Source organism: Amblyraja radiata, chromosome 1, assembly GCF_010909765.2.
Source record: "Amblyraja radiata isolate CabotCenter1 chromosome 1, sAmbRad1.1.pri, whole genome shotgun sequence".
Classification (NCBI taxonomy): Eukaryota; Metazoa; Chordata; class Chondrichthyes; order Rajiformes; family Rajidae; genus Amblyraja; species Amblyraja radiata.
In genome coordinates, this window is record NC_045956.1 from 6,139,378 (window position 1) to 6,146,702 (window position 7,325).

Below are 7,325 nucleotides of genomic sequence, written 5' to 3' on the forward strand. Positions count from 1 at the left end.
TTGCAAAGCTTGGGATCGGGGGAGTTGAACACACAGGAAGACGGGACGTGTAGGAGGCTTAAACCGGATGAAGATAAGGTTCTCAAAAGTTGTATAATACACTGGATGAAGACAAAGTTCTCAAAGGTTGCAAAAATAATGTCTGGGGAAATAAAGTGCAAGGGATTGAATACAACAGGGAAAATCTTAAATTCATGATTTGGTGGAAGCTTTGATGGAGCAAGTCATTCTGAGGCCAGGACGAAAGACATGAAAGTCTTTGTTTAAATCCCACTCATGAACCAGCACGGTGGCACAGCTGGTAGAACTGCTGCCTCACAGCATCAGGCACCAGGGTTCGATCCTGAACTTGGATGATGTCTGTGTGGAGTTTGCACATGCTCCCTGTTACTGCACTGGTTTCCTTTGAATGCTCCGGTTTCCTTCCATATCCCATAGATGTGTGGGTCTGTAGATTCATTAGCCTCTGTGAAATTACCACTAATGTGTAGGAGAAAGTGAGATAACATGGGACTAGTGTGAATGGGTGATGGATAGTTGTTGTGTACTTGGTGGGCTGAAGGGCCTGTTTCCATGCTTTATATCTTTCTTTCTCCAAACCTATGACATTTAATTTCAGCTAAGTCGTTCCTCTGGAGTGAAAACCCTTATATCAGTGATGCTAACTGTAAAACCAAGTATTTTACACATAAAACCAAGATCAAACCACGGTTTACCCGCAGTTGTGCAACAATTAAATGATGTTCTGAAAACCTCAAAAGTATTAACAACAAGCTGCCATTTTGCTATCAGATGTTTAAAAGTGACTGTTGCATTTGTTATTAAGGCCTGCATGATTATCAACTTTCCCACTGAGCTACATGTTATGCATTCCCAAAGCCCATTAGCGCATTTCTGAAGGGTAAGTGGGGTACTGAAGGCAGCCTTCAGTCCAAACTATGCCCTTGGAGCATGTGAGAGCACTTTGTCGTAAATATGTGTCTTCATGAATCACCCTACTATTTTTTTTGTACCATATGCTCAGGTCTCAGTGCACCTCCCCTTTTCCTAATCTGACACTATTCAGATAATGGTGCCCTCTGGCTCCTCCTCTTCCTTTCTTCTTCCCGCCCCTCCCACCCTACATCAGTCTGAGGAAGGGTTTCGAACCGAACCGTTGCCTATTTCCTTCGCTCCATAGATTCTGCCGCACCCGCTGAGTTTCTTCAGCACTTTTGTCTACGTTCGATTTTTCAGCATCTGCAGTTCCTTCTTGACCATTCAGATAATAATCTGCCTTCCTGTTCTTGCCACCAGATGCTTACGGCTCTTTTCACCACTGACAGAAAATATTCATCTTTGGGTAAATTGCTCTGGAGAGAACTATAAATATGAACACTCCTAGGTGACGGGTTTTTTGTTAATGAGCCTGATTCTAATGGAGTCTTGAACATATCGGCCTGCCATGCTTCTGATGCCTGCCCTCTTGTTCCAGTTTCCACAATTTTCCCAGCAATGTGACCACAGAAATACCGATGGCAAAAATGTGATAAGTGGAGAGATGGCAATCACTTGTCTCAAAGTCAGTCTGACAGCCCGAAGGAGTCTTTCCAGTCCTTGCCATCATTCAATGTCTGCTACAGAAGTAAGAGGAATGTTAAATTGAGCAGATGCAGGGAATAGAAAACAATGAAAACCATGAAAAGATTGTTCCCTCTGCACATTGACCCTTCCAAGAGAGAGGAAAGTGACCCAATTTCATCCACAATGGATGAACTCAGAGGGAACGGCAGCTGAGTTACTCCAGCATTTTGTGTCTATCTTCCATGTAAACCAGCATCTGCAAAGACATAGCACATAGAAACTAGAAACATAGAAAAATAGGTGCAGGAGTAGGTCATTCGGCCCTTCAAGCCAGCACTGCCATTCAATATGATCAGAGTTGATCAACTAAAATCAGTAGGTACACAAAAAAGCTGGAGAAACTCAGCGGGTGCAGCAGCATCTATGGAGCGAAGGAAATAGGCAACGTTTCGGGCCGAAACCCTTCTTCAGCCCGAAACGTTGCCTATTTCCTTCGCTCCATAGATGCTGCTGCACCCGCAGAGTTTCTCCAGTCTTTTTGTGTACCTTCGATTTTCCGGCATCTGCAGTTCCTTCTTAAAAGCTAAAATCAGTACCCTGTTCCTGCTTTTTCCCCACATCCCTTGATTCATTTAGCCCTAAGAGCTAAATCTAACTCTCTCTTAAAAACATCCAGTGAATTGGCCTCCACTGCCTTCTGTGGTAGAGAATTCCACAGATTCACAACTCTCTGGGTGAAAATGTTTTTCCACATCTCAGTCTTAATGGCCTACCGCTTATTCCTAAACTGTGACCACTGGTTCTGGGCTCCCACAATGTTGGGAACACTTTCTCTGCATCTAACCTGCTCAATCCTTTAAGAATTTTATATATTTATATAAGATATCCTCTCATCCTTCTAAATTCCAGCGAATACAAGCCCAATCGACCCATTCTTTCATCACATGTTAGTCCCGCCATCCTGGGAATTAACCTGGTGAACCTACATTGCACTCCCTCAATAGCAATAATGTCCTTCCTCAAATTAGGAGACCTAAATTGCACACAATACTCCATGTGCGGTTTCACCAGGGCCCTGTACAACTGCTGGAGGACCTCCTTGCTCCTAAACTCAAATCCTCTCGCAATGAATGCCAACATGCCATTAGCTTTCTTCACTGCCTGCTGTACCTGCATGCTTGCTTCCAGTGACTGATGTACAAGGACACCCAGGTCTCAGTGCACCTCCCCTTTTCCTAACCTGACACCATTCAGATAATGGTGCCCTCTGGCTCCTCCTCTTCCTTTCTTCTTCCAGCCCCTCCCACCCTACATCAGTCTGAGGAAGGGTTTCAACCCTAAACGTTGCCTATTTCCTTCGCTCCATAGATTCTGCTGCACCCGCTGAGTTTCTTCAGCACTTTGGTCTACCTTCGATTTTCCAGCATCTGCAGTTCCTTCTTAACCATTCAGATAATAATCTGCCTTCCTGTTCTTGCCACCAAAGTGGATAACCTCACATTTATCCACATTTTACTTCGGAGTCACGTGAGTGACTACGTGAAGAGCCCGCTCAGCACGCATGCGCGACATTGCGTTCACGCAGGCAACAGCGACGCAGCGGGAGTCAGGCGCTCCCGCTACAATCCTGAAGGAAAGGACCGTTAGTTAAGTACTTACATTCAGTTTAAACTAGCGACTTTGCGTTTGTTTTTGCTCCAGGGGGAACAAAGCAGCATAGGGAAGCGGCCCCCGTTCGACTCCAGGGAAGGAGCCGACAGTGGAGGGGGGAGAGGCGGCAACGAGACTGCACACGCTGCGGTCCACAGACACGGGTGCTGCGCTGATGCCCAGTCCGCTAAAACAGCTGTCTGACCAACAGCAGCGGACTGGAGGGAAATTTAAAAACCGGCTGGCACCCCTGCAGACTCCCGACAAGGAGACTCGCTGCCCGAAAACTGCTGAAATGCCGCCCGAAAACGGCAGACAGCCTCTAACATCAAGGTCAGGACCAACCTCAGGCTGGAGACAGACACGGAAGATGGAATCAACACTTCAAACAAGAAACAAGAGTGTCTGTTTCTCCAAGCCAGAGGAAGGTCATGGAGCTAAAAACTCCAGCGAGACTTGCCTCAGGAGCAGGGGCAAGTCCGCCAAGGGAACTAACACTCCCACTCCAGTGCTTAACAGCATTGGCCATCTCCCTTGTCGAGGGATTGATGGGGACCAGACTGGACTGGTCAAGAAGAGGGGTCACTGGCTGAAGTTTATCGGGAGTATGCTTGAGGTACAGGATCAGGAAGAGCTGCTGGGTGTGGCCGCTATGTGGCTCCACCACTAGTGAGATGGCTTTTCAGTCTCAACTGATGGCCAGCTTACTACCTGTTCTTTTCAAAAATCTCCAAGACAGGTAGTCATGAGGCGTTGGATTTCATCACGCTTCCCCTAAATTGCATTTACTCAAAGTGCCCACCGTTATTGGGGGGTACATTGAGCATAGCTTTAAAACCCAAATATCTTAAAATGCGTTTGATATCCCTGACGTCGGTTATCATTTCAGAGGGACAGGGTAGTATGGCAAAACACCTGACCCTACTGCTTGCAGTGCTCCGCAACTTCTTAGGAAGTTATAAAACCTGCCCTCAACTTAAAAAATTACAGGACTGTGAGAATGCCGACCTCTCAACCACAGATCCTGCTAGCTGGCTAAGTTATCAAACCAAGCCTAAAAAACTGGAGAAGTATCCAAAATTCGGCATCTAGAGGGCAGGGTCTGGAATGAGCACCACACGAAACCAGCAGCAGTGCCTCTACGCGTCCACCAGTAGGCGTCCACCTAATAGTACTGGTGTAAGCTCGGGGCCCCGCATGCCAACCCCCAGTAAGCCCTGCTTTTTCAGGCCAGGGTCCAGAGCGGGCCCCCTGGAAAAATGTGCCATCCCCAACAACACCATCCCTACGGACAAGGAACTGGAAACCGAAGAGATGAACACACCACGGAACAACAGTGAAATAAGATAAGTATGGTTCCAGCCATCACACAAAAGATGAAGGGTTTGTACTAACAAAGCATTCAAGGATAAAATTAAATTAGATCCCATCCTGCTCGGCCTTTTGGCTAAGATTAGTAGTAACTGCCTTATCAGTTTATATCTGATATGTCCCTTCCCAGGGACCATACAATACCAGTACAGCATGCACCCTAGGGGTCTACCCTCCCACTAATAAGAACATGAGGGACTAGCAACTGGGGGTAATAATTATACAGGGGTCATATAGAAGCCTATATGAACCTTTGGTACCAACTAACCAAGATGGTAATGTCGCCATCATCGACATCAAGGGGTCATAATAAACCCAGTATGAACCTTTGGCTCTAAAAATCCCAACATGGTATATGTCGCACCGTCATTGACTTGCCACTTGAGTATCTCGCCAGGCCACGCTTGGAATATTGAAACTGCCAACCTTTCATTCCAAGCATACTTAATGGTAGACATCAACTTAAACGATGCATACTATTCAGTACCCATTCAAAAAACTTGGAGATAACTTGGCAGTATTAATTATCGACTATGGCTATTACAGCCAAACTGGTTCCAGATATTCTAACCAGCCCTGGCTATATTAAGGAACTATCGTCATGGCATGTTCCAATGATATTAACGACGACTAATCCATGGGTATAGCTATCACAGCTTTAGCTATTATTCTTTTAGCCGAGCTTGTCATGCAATCCAGATAGATCTACGATTGAAACCATCGCTCTCAGCCTTGACTAAGATCAAGCGGAGTATCTGTTGTTATTAGTTCTATTTTGACTCGTCCCTTATCAAGGGACCATATATCAATTGATTTTGAACAGGGAGATGGGGAGGGGCTTGCTCCGTCCACTCCACGCATCAACCAGTATTGCAGTACCTTGAAATATAAATCCTCTACTGTTGACTATTTGGTATTCAACACTCTACCCACTTATCTTTAACTTGGCATAGGAGAGTCAGTATGACACAACCTGTAACAATTAATGGTATCTACCTACCATTCAACAGTGGCAAGAGTATTGGGAGTTAGTAGCAGCTGTTCCAGCTACTTAACTTGAACCTTCCATTAAGGCTAGGTGCTAATGTTTAAACTACCCTCACCCAAAACATGGTGGCATATGGACTAATCTGGAGTCGTCATCACTATAGACACTAGGCGTAAAACCTAGTTTGGAAATTTTGAGTACGCTCTATTGGCAAAGCATATTATTCTGCAGTGCACCATTTTGCATGTTCGTTTATAATTAACAACATCACAGTAGTGACATACACAAACCACTAGGGCAGAATAATTCGATATCATGTGACATTTATTTAACAATTGGAAACTACAGGTCGTCAAAAATATACGACCATCAGCAAACTTACCTACTAGGTGAGCTAAATACTGTAAACAGACATATTAAACCCAAGTATTGCTGGAATTACAAAGCAATATGGAACACCCGATATCGATTTCACTATTCAATTGAATTCTCCACGTACCGATGTATGTCGCAAGAAACCAAATTTGAGGCAGGGGCAATGAATTCATTCCCACTGAATTAGGAAGCGTGAGGGGGGAATCTAATCTATGTTTTTCCCCTTTTTTCCTACCTTATCAGGTACTACGGCCTCATCAGTCCTGGTACTACGCACATGCCACGATAAATTAAACTACTGGATTGCAGATTTGAAAAGACCATCACTGGGCCTGGATTGCAGGAATTAGGAAGACCTCTGCTGGGCCTGGATTGTCAATAGCGCTATCAACACAAGGATAGCATCCCATCGCATATCCACTAGGTAACATACTTGGCGAACATCAAGAAGTGGGAAGATACCATTCAAATGCAGCAACTACATATTCAACTACAACAAACCTGTACTGGAGTTCTGGCAGGTCTTCACCACAATGAAGGATTCAGCCAGAAGTGCTCTGTCAGCCTACTTAACTCGGGCACCAGGACCACAGGCCCAGGGCCGGTGCTAGGAATTGCGGGGCCCAATTAGAAAACTGATGGCGGGGCCCCTACTCTCAGGGCCGGCCTTAGGGGGTGCGGGGCCCAATTGGGAACAATTTTGGTGAACCCCAGATTCCCAGCCAAGGTGTGTCAGCCCAGTTATTTAGTATATATTATGAAATTGTACACTAGGGTGTGATGGATTCTACACTGTGTGAATCTCTCCCGCTCCCTCCCGTTTGACTGTCAGTAGCTCCGCTGCTTCCAACCTTTACCGTAGCAGCTAATTACCATTAAACTGCATTATGTGATTGGACACAATGCCCTTGGAGACAGCGGCTGATTGGACGGGAGGAGATCTATTTGTGATTGGACGGGAATTTTAAAGCAAGCTGGTTGGTGATTGGATGCAACCCCCTTAAAGACAACGATTGATTGGCCGCCAAACAAAATTGTCAAATCTGTAACAAAAATCGCGGGTCGGTGCGAACTCAGTGGATCTGGTTGTATCTCCAAACTAATCTGGTTGTATCAACCAGACTATCTGGTTGTATCTCCAAACTAAACTGGTTGTATCAAGCAGACTATCTGGTTGTATCTCCAAACTAAACTGGTTGTATCAACCAGACTATCTGGTTGTATCTCCAAACTAATCTGGTTGTATCAACCAGACTATCTGGTTGTATCTCCAAACTAAACAGTATAACATGCAGGTACATTCATTTAAAATTCAGTGATTATTTCACATGATTTCTCACTGTGTAAAGCTCAATATCTGACCAATTTCTGTTTAACA

General features: G+C 45.2%; 1 pseudogene; it reads left to right on the forward strand.

The window, feature by feature from the left end:
- Positions 1 to 5,303: 5,303 nt before the first annotated feature.
- Positions 5,304 to 5,482, forward strand: LOC116983399 (annotated as a pseudogene).
- The last annotated feature ends 1,843 nt before the right edge of the window (positions 5,483 to 7,325 follow it).